A 15612-nucleotide genomic window follows, 5' to 3' on the forward strand; every position below is an offset into this window, starting at 1 on the left:
GGTCCATAAATATTGGGACATGGACACAATTCTAACATTTTTGGCTCTATACACCACCACAATGGATTTGAAATGAAACAAACAAGATGTGCTTTACCTGCAGACTGTCAGCTTTAATTTAAGGGCATTTACATCCAAATCAGGTGAACGGTGTAGGAATTACAACAGTTTGCATATGTGCCTCCCACTTGTTAAGGGACCAAAAGTAATGGGACATAATAATCATCATAAATCAAACTTTCACTTTTTAATACTTGGTTGCAAATCCTTTGCAGTCAATTACAGCCTGAAGTCTGTAACGCATAGACATCACCAGACGCTGGGTTTCATCCCTGGTGATGCTCTGCCAGGCCTCTACTGCAACTGTCTTCAGTTCCTGGTGGTTCTTGGGGCATTTTCCCTTCAGTTTTGTCTTCAGCAAGTGAAATGCATGCTCAATCGGATTCAGATCAGGTGATTGACTGGGCCATTGCATAACATTCCACTTCTTTCCCTGAAAAAACTCTTTGGTTGCTTTTGCAGTATGCTTTGGGTCATTGTCCATCTGCACTGTGATGCGCTGTCCAATGAGTTCTGAAGCATTTGGCTGAATATGAGCAGATAATATTGCCCGAAACACTTCAGAATTCATCCTGCTGCTTTTGTCAGCAGTCACATCATCAATAAATACAAGAGAACCAGTTCCATTGGCAGCCATACATGCCCACGCCATGACACTACCACCACCATGCTTCACTGATGAGGTGGTATGCTTAGGATCATGAGCAGTTCCTTTCCTTCTCCATACTCTTCTCTTCCCATCACTCTGGTACAAGTTGATCTTGGTCTCATCTGTCCATAGGATGTTGTTCCAGAACTGTGAAGGCTTTTTTAGATGTCGTTTGCCAAACTCTAATCTGGCCTTCATGTTTTTGAGGCTCACCAATGGTTTACATCTTGTGGTGAACCCTCTGTATTCACTCTGGTGAAATCTTCTCTTGATTGTTGACTTTGACACACATACACCTACCTCCTGGAGAGTGTTCTTGATCTGGCCAACTGTTGTGAAGGGTGTTTTCTTCACCAGGGAAAGAATTCTTCGCTCATCCACCACAGTTGTTTTCCGTGGTCTTCCGGGTCTTTTGGTGTTGCTGAGCTCACCAGTGCGTTCCTTCTTTTTAAGAATGTTGGCGAGGCCTAATGTTTTTGCTATCTCTCTGATGGGTTTGTTTTGTTTTTTCAGCCTAATGATGGCTTGCTTCACTGATAGTGACAGCTCTTTGGATCTCATCTTGAGAGTTGACCGCAACAGATTCCAAATGCAAATAGCACACTTGAAATGAACTCTGGACCTTTTATCTGCTCATTGTAATTGGGATAATGAGGGAATAACACACACTTGGCCATGGAACAGCTGAGAAGCCAATTGTCCCATTACTTTTGTTTTTTTACAAGTGGGAGGCACATATGCAAACTGTTGTAATTCCTACACCGTTCACCTGATTTGGATGTAAATACCCTCAAATTAAAGCTGACAGTCTGCAGTTAAAGCACATCTTGTTCGTTTCATTTCAAATCCATTCTGGTGGTGTATAAAGCCAACAATTTTAGCATTGTCGCAATATTTATGGACCTGACTGTAAAAAGAGAGAACACAACATCTACACTTTATCTTCCCCGATGTCTCCTCTTATCTCCAGTTATTGTATTTTACATGGGATTTTGTAAGATTTTACATAGTCTCATCTTCTCTCCAGTCAGGTTACTACAATATAGGATCCGCTCAGTGGAGATCTTCCATATAGGATCCTTCTCCTGATTGACCCGACAAGAATGGACAGGGACAAGATGGCGGAGATGATAATAAATCTCACCCTAGAGATCCTCTTCCGGTTTACTGCAGAGGTGAGAGATTCTGATGATGTCACATTACATCATCTTATCTATGTTACTAACAGATGGACATGACTGGAGAGGTGAGGGGCCTAGGACATGTATGGAGTGATATTTATTACTGTGTCTCTCCATAACCAGGACTACACAGTAGTGAAGAAGACCTCTAGTGAGCGCTGTCCGGACCCTGTGTCTGGGCTCAGGGTTCTTCCTCATCCTTCAATCATGGAGCCTCCACCTCACCCCCTGATACATGAGGAAATCAATAGAGAGAAGATCCTAGAACTCACCAACAAGATGATTGAGCTGCTGACTGGAGAGGTGACACTGCTGGGAATGCTGGGACTTTATACAGGAACGCTATGAAGGGATCTGGGTGATGACTGTATCATTGTGTTGTCAGGTTCCTATAAGGTATCAGGATGTCACCATCTATTTCTCCATGGAGGAGTGGGAGTATTTAGAAGAACACAAAGATCAGTACAAGGACGTCATGATGGAGGATCACCGGCCTCTCACATCACCAGGTAATAGACATGACTAAATACACACGTCCTCTCATTATCTGTATGTAGGGGATGAATTCAGTCACTGGATGTGTTTCCTACTGTTGGAAATTGGCCACAACAACACAAAACTTCTTGAAGCAACTTCTTCTTCAGAAGATTCTTTTGTTTAAGCCTCATTCACACATCAGTGCTTTGTCAGTGATTTCCATCAGTGATTGTGAGCCAAAACCAGGATTGGAGCCTCCACAGACATAAGGTATAGGGGAAACTCTGTACCTGTTCTGTGTTTAGAGTCTCACCTGGTTTTGGCTTAAAATCTCTGATGTAAATCTGAAGAGCAGCAAGACCTCATTGAAGTCAATGTAAACTGTACATAGATTATGGCACAAGAGGTAAATGGAAGTGAATTACAGCCGTGGTAAAAGGCAGCGCTCTGTTATAAGTCCTGGACACCGTCCTTTATACCTCAGAGAATAAAGGAATAATTCATATTTTAATTCCAGTTTTCCGCAGTGTGTCGCTGTACGTAGACTTCAGTGTTTTACACACAGATCCCATCATTCCATCATCATTATACGTAAAACCATAGATCTACACAAGTTACACCGACAACAACTTCTAATTGGATAAAAGTTCCTTATCACAATCTCTTGTTACATAAATAATTTGTTCCTGGGGCCTTCCATTAATCCTCTCCAATTCAAGTACCAATCTCCATTTTTCTCTCCAAAGAGCCCCATGGTCCATAAAGCCAAGATCGGCTCTTTGATTTATCACCAGTCCAACACCAAGGATCGATCCTGATCATAAACATGCAAATGGTTAGTTTTAATAGACAAATGCATTTATCTTGGCCAAGGCTTCCACTTCTAGTAAAAATATTATCTGCTTTCTAAAGGTCACCATTCTATCATAACATCTTTAATCGATTACTTAAAGGCCTCTATTTTCTCAGCAAAAGTAGTTAGTACTAAAAGTGCTCAGTATTCACTTCAAATGGTGATTAACTCTTTAGCTAAGCTCCTTTTTGAGGTGTAAACACAAGGGGAGTCCTTTACTATTCTGAAATAAGACTAAATCAGACATATAGGCAGAGAGGTCGGTGCAATGGGGGGTGGCAGGTCTACAATTGTCGGTGTGCAGTGTGCGAGGAAGGGAACGGGCCAGCAGGCCTGTCTCATTTACCATTTTCTACAAATGTTACAGGTGTAGAAAAGGGTCTAAATGTAAGACAGCTTGGAAGCTGTCTTACATTTAGAACTGGTGCTGGAAGCCCTGAAGTTATTGAGAGGCCTGCGCCTCTTCATAACTTTGGTGGAACCTCCGCCAGCTTAGGGCTTTGTTACGACCCGCGCCTAAAACACTGGTCTTAATAAATGTGCCCCAAGATGTATACCTAAGACAACATGGCTGACCATCTGATCTAATCCTGATTCTGCAACACCTACAGTTAAGGAAGAGAGAACAACACCTGAGAGATGTCCTAGTCCTCTTCTTCCACAGGATAATTCAGAAGAACATCACTATGTCCCACAGGATGATCAGAAAGATGGATATAAGGACATCATGATGGAGGATCACCGGCCCCTCATATCACCAGGTAATAGACATGACTAAATACACAAGTCCTCTCATTATCTGTATGTAAGGAATGGATTCAGTCTCTGGATGTGTTTCCTACAGTTAAGGAAGAGATAAGAACACCAGAGAGATGTCCCAGTCCTCTTCTTCTACAGGATGGTTCAGAAGAACATCACAATGTCCCACAGGATGATCAGGTAGATAGAAATAAGGTCTCATGAAATGTCCCCTATGATCTGTAGAAGGCTGTAAAGATCTTGTCTTCAGTCTTGTTTTATCCACCAGTATTATATGTTTTATCCTTGTATAATGAGAAAGATGGAGATGGCAGGATTACAGCTGACCATAGACGTTACATGTTGTCTGGATCTTCTCACTGTTTTCTGCCTGTATAGACTTTTTAGATGGTCTTCTCTGTCAACTGCTGCAGATCTTTTGTGGCTGCACAAGAGTGGCACAACAGTTTTCTGAGAGGTCTTAGGCCGGGACCATGCAATACTACAAATGGTCAACAAAAGTTGTGCTCGGATTGTCAGCTTGAACATGAACATCAGGAGATAAATGCATCATTATCTTCAAAGGTTTTGTAGTCTAGGCTGCAGTCTCCTGGTGTCTCCTTACTGTCAGATTGGCAGTACCAAGATCATACCACAGATTCTATTCTAGCACATGTAGATGCAAGTCATCCTTCTTACTTGCATAGAGTATAATATAATATTCAGGGGCGTAGCTAAAGACTCATGTGCCTTGGTGCAAGAGTTCAGCTTGGTCCCCCTTCCCTCAAGCCAAATTCTTGCCCTTACCCCTACCCTCCAGCCAGAGATGTAACTTGACCTGTATGAACTTTGTATAGTACCGGTGTCTTCTTATGTGGCACAAGGGTCTTTGGGCCCCCTCAGGCTCCTAGGCCCAGTAGCGACTGCACCCCTTACAGCAGTAGTAGGGAACCTTTTTGCTGCCGAGGGCCATTTGGATATTTGTAACATCGTTTGGGGGCCATACAAAACTCTCAACTTAAAAATTTCACAGCTATATTTGGTCAAACATATAAGTGACTTAGGGGTAAGTTACAGAAATTGCTCTTCAATTTAAAAAATCTAGAGCGCTGTATTTTTGCTGCACAAAATGGCGCCTGCGCTATATATTACAAATAGTACAGGCGCCATTTTGACCACATATAGAAGTCTAATTTTTAAGTTGAGAATGTTAAATATTTAGTTTTTTGTTTGGCATTAATGGCAGCCAAGCTAAACCCAGAGGGGTCCAGAGAGGGGTTCACCCAGCTTTCGCTCTCTGTGCCTCTTTCTTCGCAAATGTCCCTGCCTTTGTCCCTTTCTCAGCCTCAGATCTGCCCCCCACCTCCATCAGCCTCAAATCACCCTCCTATCAGACCCTCCTAGCCTACATCAGCCTCAGATCAGACCCTCCCCAGCCTTAGCTCAGACCCCATCAGACCTCCCAGCCTCAGATCAGACTCCCCCCAGCCTCAGATCAGACCCCTAATAGGCCCCTCAGCCTCAAATCAGACCCCAATCAGACCTCAGATCAGACATTAAAAATAAATAAAAACACTAGAGTCTAAACCTTTGCTCTTCTAGTGTAATGGATAATGTAGAGATGATATCTTCAGCAGCATGATATGTTTAGGGACATACAGAAGACAGGAAGAGCAGCTGGTGGGGAGGGATCTTTGTTTTTGTATGGCAGACACATTTTTTGCAAAATTCATCCTGAATCCGATTAGTTTAGAGTCAATTTGCTCATCTTTACTCTGAAGATATTAATTTCAGAGACTCGTTGACTAAACTTTAGACAATGAGTCCCTGAAACTAATACGTAATTGGTCTGCCATACAAAAACAAAGCTTATGCGATTCGTTTCAGATCAATCACTTGAAAGCAGTGCCCAGTGTGTTTAATGTTAGTATTAGATGGAAAACCATGAAGAAGGAAGAGGACTGTGGATAACATGACACTGGGAGGAAGTGGGGAGGGGGCGGAGTCTGACAAAGAGCGATTATAGACACAAGTCACTAACGTAGTGTGATAGGAACACTACAGAGAGGGAATTCCTCTAGGGAAAGTATTAAGGGAGTGAGGGGATGCTGAAACTGTGCTTAGTGGTTGTCCCACCTCACTTGTTCAGCTTGTCTGGCAGCCTGCTCTGCGCTTCATTTTCTGATTTCCTGCCTCCAAGGCTGGGCCCCCACCCCGGCTTTTCGTGACATCACATCTGCTCCTCAGCCATGTATGCTCACTTCCGATGCTTGTCTGATTAGGGGTGCGAGGCTGGCTATCATTCAGACAGCCTGAGCCCACCCAGCCTTAGAGTTGGTAAACCAGGTTTATTTGGTCTCCTTGATAAGAAGGTGTGGTGGCTCAGTTGGTAGAGCGCATGGGTTTATCTACTGGATTCTACAGTGCAGCCAGGCGTTTTTTCCATTACGATCCTCCCCCTTCCGGACAGGAAACAGGAACTTTTTTATTTTTCCGTTCATATAGCCTTAAGAGGGCTTGATTTTTTGTAGGAAAAGTTGCGCTTTCCAATTCCACCATTTAATATTGCACACAATGTAGTGGGGAGCTTGAAAAAAAATCCAAATGGGCTGAAATTCAAAAAAATATAAAAAATACATAGATTACACTTACCGGTAATCAGTTTTCCATGAGCCCATGACGGCACCTGTGAGAGATCCTCCCCCTTCTGGACAGGAAACAGGAACTTCCCAGATCTTTGAAATGATCCTCCTCTCTCCACTCCTCAGTTTTCTTCCTGTTTCCTGTCCATAGGACAGGTATATGGATCTTTCCCGGATCGATTATGCAGGCTGCAGGACCTCTAGGGTGTAATTATATACCTAGTGGCGGGTACCTGACGGTGTAAGACTCCACTAGGAGCCGCTGTGAAGCCCGGATTGTCTCCTTTTGGTGCCATAGAGGGATTCCTGTTGGCTTCCTCATGTCCCTTCTGCCTGTGGGGGGAGGGGAATCTGTCCTCTCTCTGCACGTCGGAGCGGCGTGTACTAGCAGGCCCTGTTTCCGGCGCGCGGTGAGCTGGCGCGCAGGATGTGACGTGTGCATTCCACGCTGGTGCAGGGAAGGGGAGGAGCCAGAAACATGGAGGGTGGTACGCGCCCTTCGAAAGGAGATGCTAGGTCGGCCATCATGGAAGGGAGCAGCAGCGGTGTGGCAGGTTGCTGTACAGTGACCACTGCCCTTCCTGAGTCCCCTTGTAATTGCACTGATGATTATGCAGGAAGAGGGGGATGGACCACAGCACACTGAAGGCAGGAGTAGCACTCCGGATCTGGCATAGTACTCCTGGGGTTAAGAGGGGTTGTACCCCAATATCTCCTGGTTAGGAGATTATTGTTTCTTATGTTATTCACTGTGGGCTATGTGTTAATGGTGGTTAAGGAGCCCCCAAGGAAGGTCACCCACAAGACAAAATGCAGAGAGTGTGGGATTTGCAAAAATAAGTTAATCCAATCTTAGGCTACTTTCACACTTGCGGCAGAGTGATCCGGCAAAACGTATGCCAACTGATGGCATTTGTAAGGGTACTTTCACACTAGCAGCATGACGGATCTGACAGGCTGTTCACCCTGTCGGATCCGTCCTGTCGCTATTTCGCCGGACTGCCGCTCCGTCCCCATTGACTATAATGGGGACGGGGGCGGAGCTCCGGTGCAGCACGGCAGTGCACAGCGAAAGGCCGCCGGACTAAAAGTACTGCATGTCCGACTTTTTAGTCCGGCGGCCTCTCGCCGCGCACTGCCGTGCTGCGCCTGAGCTCCGCCTCCGTCCCCATTATATTCAATGGGGATGGAGCGGCAGTCCGGTGGCACGGCGAAATAGCGTCAGGACGGATCCGGCAGGGTGAACAGCAGGTGAAAGCAGCCTAACGGCGGGTTCAGACCTGAGCGTACTGAACGTACGCTCTGTACGCGCGATTGTACGGGCGTTTACAATCGCGCGTCGGACAGAAGCGAACGCCCATTGTCGCGCGTTCCCGGAAGTCTATGTACGGGAAAGCGCGACACTACGCCCCAAAGAAGCTCCTGAACTTCTTGGGGCGTCGGGCGTTTTACAGCGCGATCGCACGCGCTGTAAAACACCCAGGTGAGAACCATGCCGATAGGGAGGCATTGGTTTCTCCTCGTTGAGCGTTTTACAGCGCGTAGGAACGCGCTGTAAAACGCTCAGGTCTGAACCGGATGTTAGACTGATCAGGATCCTGATCAGTCTGAAAAGTGCCTGATCGGTCAGAAAAATGCATTGAAATGCCGGATCAGTCTTTCCAGTGTCATCCGGTAAAAACTGATCCGGCATTCTAGTATTTTGAATGCCAGATCCGGCACTAATACATTCCTATGGATCCGGCATTCAGACAAGTCTTCAGTTTTGTTGGCCGGAGATAAAACCGTAGCATGCTGCGGTTTTATCTTTGTCCTGATCGGTCAAAAAGACTGAACTGAAGACATCCTGATGCATCCTGAACGGATTACTCTCCATTCAGAATGCATGGGGATATGCCTGATCAGTTCTTTTCCAGTATAGAGCCCCTAGGACGGAACTCTATGCCGGAAAAGAAAAACGCAAGTGTGAAAGTACCCTTACACCTAAGGCTACTTTCACACTTGCGGCAGTGTTATCCGGCGGGCAGTTCCGTCGTCGGAACTGCCCGCCGGATCCGACGATCTGCCGCTGACTGAAAGCATTTGTGAGACGGATCCGGATGCGGATCCGTCTCACAAATGCATTGCAAGGACGGATCAGTCTCTCCGCTTGTCATGCGGACAGACGGATCCGTCTTGTATCTTTTTTCACATTTTTACCGGTTTAGCATGCTGCGGTTTAGCATGCTGCGGTTTAGCATGCTGCGGTTTTATCTTTTGCCTGATCAGTCAAAACGACTGAACTGAAGACATCCTGATGTAAACTGAACGGATTACTCTCCATTCAGAAAGCATGGGGATATGCCTGATCAGTTCTTTTCCGGTATAGAGCCCCTGTGACGGAACTCTATGCCGGAAAAGAAAAACGCAAGTGTGAAAGTACCCTGAGGCTACTTTCACACTTGCGTTGTTCTTTTCCGGCATAGAGTTCCGTCACAGGGGCTCTATACCGGAAAAGAACTGATCAGGTATGTCCCCATGCATTCTGAATGGAGAGTAATCCGTTCAGTTTGCATCAGGATGTCTTCAGTTCAGTCGTTTTGACTGATCAGGCAAAAGAGAAAACCGTAGCATGCTACGGTTTTATCTCCGGCTAAAAAAACTGAAGACTTGCCTGAATGCCGGATCAGGCATTTTTTCCCATAGGAATGTATTAGTGCCGGATCCGGCATTCAGAATACCGGAATGCCGGATCCGTCCTTCCGGTATGCGCATGCGCAGACTGAAAAAAAGGTGAAAAAATAAATGCCGGATCCGTTTTTGCCGGATGACACCGGAAAGACGGATCCGGCATTTCAATGCATTTTTTCGACTGATCAGGCATTTTTAAGACTGATCAGGATCCTGATCAGTCTTACTAATGCCATCAGTTAGCATACATTTTGCCGACGGAACTGCTTGCCGGATCTCTCTGCCGCAAGTGTGAAAGTAGCCTTAGACTGTTGTCAAGCATGTTTAGAAGAGTGGTAGCGTAAGAATCCACATCTCTCTTCCAAAGCATTCAAAACCTGGTCAAAATGGAAGTCCATTCTTCGGTAGAACATCTTAATAAATCACTTCCTAGCTTCTCTAGGCAGAGGAAAGTTCAGGTTGTAGTATCATACTCTACTGAGTCCGATTGGGAGTAAGAGAGCTTAATAGAAGATTCAGATTCTTCCTCTGAGGACCTTGCCGGAGGGCCATTATTTAAAGTAGAGGATACAGACCTTTTTATTAAGAGCAGTGAGGTCTACTATGGAATTGGAAGTGAAAAGGAATCCAGGTTAAAAGAGGATTTAATTTTTAAAATTCTGAGACCAAGGAAAGAGGGTTTCCCATACAGGACTGTGTTAAAGAATTGCTAAAAAGAGAAGTAACAAGCCAGATACGTTTTTTCCTAGATCGGGTAAAGGAAGTATCCATTTAAGAATCAGGAAATAGCGGCATGGCAAGATGTACCGCGGGTGGATGCCCCTGTGGCAAAAGTCAATAAAAAAACCGGACCTTCCGTTTGAGTATTTGGGGGGTCTCTTAAAGACCCAATGGATAAAAGAGCTGCCTATCTTAGGAAAAAAATTAATTGGGAGGCATCCACTTTTTCCTTTAAACCTAATATTGCTATGACATTCGTGGCTAGGTCACTTCATTTTTGGTTGGGGGAGTTAGAATCACATATAGCTAGTAAAACCCAGAGAGAACAACTGCTGGAAGCAATCCCTACTATGCTGAAGGCAGTTGATTTTATTTCAGACGCGTAGGCTGACACGTTAAGACTTTGTCACGGATCAGAGTGGGGGTAACTCTAATCCGTGGGATGTCAATATGAAAGATAGCTGCTAGGCCAGGACAGGAATCAGGGAGCAGGTCACCTCCTATCACATCCCTAATTCTGACCCTGTCTCCTAGCCGTATGAGCCGACCCTGATGGTAGGAGGGCTCATACTCAGGAACCTAAAATCCCTACTAGCCCTCAGGATGGCCCTGGACTAGGAGCAGAGTAAGACGACCTGTTCCTCCACATCACGGACGAACAGGAGTCTCACTGGCCAGGCTGCAAAGAAAGGGGCACATGTACAGTATATGGCAAAGGCAGGTAAGTAAACTAGTATTACACGTACCTGCCACAGACACACAGCCTGGAACCCATGCACAAGAGCTGCTGTCCCCAAGAACACAAACGGACACAGCCCACACCACACATCACACAGGAAGCCAGGACCATAAGCTGCAATAAAGATAAAGACACCACTAGACATATAACAATACAAGAAGAATAATGTCTAACATAACTTATGGCCACAAGGGTGGCCCTCACTGGCAGATGGTATATAACCAGGAGGATGACTCCAGCTAACCATGGCTGAAGTACCCCCCAGATACAGGCATCCAGCAGGAGCTAAATAGCCCAAGTAGCCACACCCACACACAGACACACCCAGTGTTCACACACTAAGAAGGGAGTTAACCCTTCCTACACCAGGCAAGGGAAGAAAGCCACTTAAAGGGGAAGTGTACAAATAACTATCAAACTGCAGCTGTTACCACCGGCAACGACATGCGTGGCAACCATGTCCTGGGAAACAGCCAGAATGCCGAGACACTGCCACCACATGTACACAACACCACACGTTGCCACGGACAACCGCAAGTGACAAAAAGTGTCACAATGCACACATACCGAACCTCGTACACAACAAACCTGGAAAGTGCACACATACACACACATAGCCAGAGGCAACCGCACGCATCAACAGTGAGGCGCCTAGCAACCAGCTCAGGCTGCTACACTGCCAACAAACACCTGTTGTCCGCGGCAACCGCACTTGAGGCAAACTACTAACAGCCCCCAGCTGCGGTTGACAAAACACCCAGACCGCGGGCAACTGCATGCGGCTCCCAAGGAGTCACGACCATGCACATGGGCGTGACAGACTTTCAGCCAGAGCTGCGGCTTGTCCAATTCTGCCAGAAGATCCCTATGGTTAAAGGGGTGAAAAGGGGACATTGTATCAAAATCCAAATTACGCGTCCTTCCTTGTCAGAGTAATTTTCTATTTGGTCCCGCACTGGATGATATATTGGTCAAAGCCTCTGATAAGAAAAAGGGGTTTCCAGAACCATTTTTTTTCCAAACAAAGAAAGCTGTTTCAATTTAGAGAGAAAAAGGAGGAGGCTAGGGACCAAAGGAAAAGCTCGGATTGGAGAAGAAATAAATCAAAAGGTCTGTTGTTTAAGTCCAAACATCAGTCTTGAAAACACATCTCAGCAATGACGCCAGGCCTCAGGTGGGGGGTCGCCTTGCTTTATTTTCCCAAGCTTGGCAAAATATTACAGCAAATAAGTCCTCACCAAGGAGAGTAAAAATTACAGCTTTACGAAATCTTTCCCCAAAACAGGCAGCTTTATTAGGGGAAATAAAAGACCTAAGGGGCAAATCAGTCTTAATCTATGTGCGGGTAGAAGAAAGAGGGGAAGGATTTTATTCAACACTTTATCTGGTCCCCAAGCCGAATGGGTCCTATGGGACAATAACAAATCTGAAAGACCCGAGCTCGTGTCTCTCCTATCATAAGTACCGGATGGCATCGGTAGCATCAACAGTCCTTTATCTGTTCCCCAATTGTGTTATGGCTTTAATAGATATCAAGGACGCCTGTTTTCACGTACCCATATATCCCTCTTCCCAGAAGTTTCTTAGGGTTGCAGTGCAGACAAAAGATTCAGTCCTTCATCTACAGTTTAGAGCGCTTCCCTTTGGGGTGTCTCAGGCACCGAGAATCTTCACAAAACTAATGGCGGAGGTGATGGCGCAAATAAGGAGATAGACATCATAATCATCCCGTACCTGGATGATCTCCTTATAGTGTGACAGTCGCCAATATCCTTTCAAGACAGATTCAGGAGGTGTTAAGGACCTTGACAAATCTAGGTTGGTTCATAAACTGGGAGAAATCGTGTCTGACACCAAATAAGCACTGTACTTTCCTAGGTATCCATCTAGATTCACAAAGATCCTTTCTTCCGGAAAATGAGGGACTTTTTAATATAACGAAAGATGAGGGAATTTAGCTAAACCAGATTCTCTACCTTAAGACAAGCCATGTCAGTGCTAGGTCTAATGACATCATGCATTCCAGCGGTGAAAGGGGCCCAGTTCAGGTCCAGGATCCTTCAGGCTTACATTCTATCATGCTGGAGCATAGATCTTGCATCCCTAGATTGCAGGATTCCGATTCCCGAGTCAGTGACGGTCTCCCTGTATTGGTGGATGGATCCAGTAACCTGAGATCAAAGGGGTAATGGATAAAAGTCATTCCTATAATAATTATAACAGAGGACAGCCCGAGGGGGTGGGGAGTTCACTCAGATTAGTTTTTTCCCCCCAAGGTCAGTGGTTGTCTGCCCAAGGCCAGCAGTCCCAGAATTTCAGAGAGCTGAGGGCAATATTTTGTGCTCTGAGGAATTCCTTCCCTTTTTAATAAACAGACATGTGAGGATATTTTCCGACTTCCTAAGCAGGCACAGGGTCAGACCGGGGGAGTGGTGCCTTTGTCAGGAAGTGTTCAACCAAATAATGGGTTTATGGGGGACCCTATCAATAGACCTGTTTTGCTTCCAAAGAGAACAGCAAGTATAAGGCAGGTAATCTGAAGGGGGTTAGGAAGCCCATGATGACATATCACAGATTTCATGGCAGAGAGGTTGAGGACTATTACAATGATTGTGTGTTGAACAGGATCTGGGAGCCAGATCTGAGTGCTGAGAAGAAGGTAACATCAGAGGAAGAGGATGGTGGCAGTGGCAGCAATACAGAGTGAAGGCAACATACAGTTAGAACCTCCCAAAACCTGCCAGGGCCAGATCTGCTTCTAGTATTGTCAGCTTGGGAACTGGTGATGCTGATGATACTATGGGCGCAGGCTGAAAACGTGCCAGACCTAAAACAAGCTCGGCTGCAGCTAGCTCTATGTGGAGTGTGCAAGTATCTCCTGTCTGGCAGTTTTTGTCCACGGTGCTGGAAAACAAAAGCAATGTCCTGTGCAAGATCTGCCAGATTACAATAAGCCATGGGAGTGACAGAGGTGTCTGCCAGCTACCACAACAAGAGATTCCTCCTTCTCCCGGTCTCCTTTGTGGCAGCCAGGCGGCATCCACGTGCAGTACTGTGTCCAAGTCATCATCAGTTACTGCTTCTCCTGCTAAGACTATGCCTCCTCCTATTCTGTCCCACCATTGTTGAAGATGCCCTCAATCAGGGCTAATTACGTTTGCTTTACTGCTCTAAATTGTTCTGATTTTAGGATTTTACATGCATGTAAGAACCCACACTGACACCAGGCAAGGGTCAAAGCAGTTTCTCTTTTTATTCAAGGAAGTTAAGCAGTTTATAAGGACATCAGAAGGGGCATCCCCCCTGAGGCTCGTGGCATTGTTTCATTGGCGAGAATACAATAATAAGAAAAGAGATAACACTTGGCATCTGCGCATTGTGCATTGTTTTACTAACTCTGGTATACAAACTATGTAAACATCTAAGTGCAAGCGCCATATTGCAATGGCTTCACTCTAACAGCAGTACAGCATACGTCATATATGACACATCAGGGAGGAGGTCCTCTTGGAACTTAAGTGAATAAGGCATAAACTGAGAGCTGGAGGATATGGGGGGCATCTCAATTAATCAAGAATGATATCCACATCTCTATCAGTCCCCCCTTTGAAGCCATTTCAATTGGCCTAACGCCATCCCTAATCTAAGTAGGTTCTACAATCTGTCCCATTGTACCTTTTGGTTGTTTCACCACTTTGGAGACAACCTATCCCTATTGGATAGACTCCCTCGTAATGGACTTATACAATGGGAATTCAGATTCTCCCCTATCCCTAATACAGAATATATGGGGGGTGATGTTAAGTGGTGGCTTCTCCATTATTGTGAACATAAAAACTAATAATACTGGGAATCTTTGGGCAATACTATCCATGGGTCACTGGACTGAAAGTATCAGGCTGTAACAGCTTTGTTCTTCATTTTACACAACTTTTTCACAGCTCAGAAACCTATTTTTACTATCTCATTTGAAATCCATATTCTTTGAGTCAGGATCAGGGTCACACAATGGGGAACAACAGCACGCAAGACTCAACATTTTCTTGCAATGACTGGCGTAGATCCAATTAGGATTTCCTTTGAGCTTCACTGATGTGCTTGTGGTCAGCAACACTTGGAATGGACCATCATAACAGGGTTTGAGGACTTTTCTAAAGTATCTTTTTACCACCACCCAATCTCCAGACACAAGTGGGTGGGTTTCTGGTACTTTATCAAGATCTGGAAGTGAAGCAAAAAACTTGAGGGTGTATTTTAGGCCTCATGCACACAACCATTGTTTTATTCCGTGTCCGTTGCGCCGTTTTTCGTGATTTTCAATGGGTCCGTTCAAAACTCGGCTAATGCACCGTTTGCCATCCGCGTCCGTGATCTGTGCTTCCAGTCCGTCAAAAAAATATTCATTCAAGTCAATGGGACCGCTAAAAAACGCGGAGGCACACAAGATTGTCATCCACGTCCGTTTTTCTCCTATCATTTGCATGGCAAACCTGTCTTAGACTTTTTTTTACATTCCTTTATGTCTGGTGGTCCTCCGAAAATAAGGGAAGACACACGGAAACAGAAACGGATCACGGAACAACGGAACCCCATTTTGCAGAACGGAACACAACAACGGTCATGTGCATGAGGCCTAAGTCAAATGCTTGTGCAAACTGATCACATAATCTGTCAGACAACCAGGTTGTATCTGGAGCTGCTGTGGGAAATGCAATCCTGTCCTAGGGGCTGACCCAAAAAGGACCTTATATGGACTAAGGCCTGCCTTATGGTTAGGGGTATACCTTACTGAAAAGAGGGTTACCAACAGGCACTCTGTTCATGGCTTTTTGAATCTTTAACTTTAGTGTCCTGTTTAGTTCCTTTTTTCCTACCCTACTTTG

General features: G+C 45.4%; 2 protein-coding genes and 1 long non-coding RNA gene across 3 annotated transcripts in view; 2 read left to right on the plus strand and 1 right to left on the minus strand.

Annotated features, from left to right (window-relative positions):
• LOC121003516 (zinc finger protein 208-like) overlaps window positions 1-15612 on the minus strand; it is a 2651670-nt gene that overhangs the window by 1774179 nt on the left and 861879 nt on the right. The window lies entirely within an intron of this gene.
• Window positions 1-15612, plus strand: part of LOC121003540 (oocyte zinc finger protein XlCOF22-like) — a 933287-nt gene that overhangs the window by 870332 nt on the left and 47343 nt on the right. The window lies entirely within an intron of this gene.
• LOC121003608 lies at window positions 2342-4081 on the plus strand. The gene is made up of 3 exons (XR_005779550.1): window positions 2342-2399; window positions 3832-3981; window positions 4065-4081. It is a non-coding gene; the product is annotated as an uncharacterized LOC121003608 (long non-coding RNA).

This window comes from Bufo bufo, chromosome 6, assembly GCF_905171765.1.
Source record: "Bufo bufo chromosome 6, aBufBuf1.1, whole genome shotgun sequence".
NCBI lineage: Eukaryota > Metazoa > Chordata > Amphibia > Anura > Bufonidae > Bufo > Bufo bufo.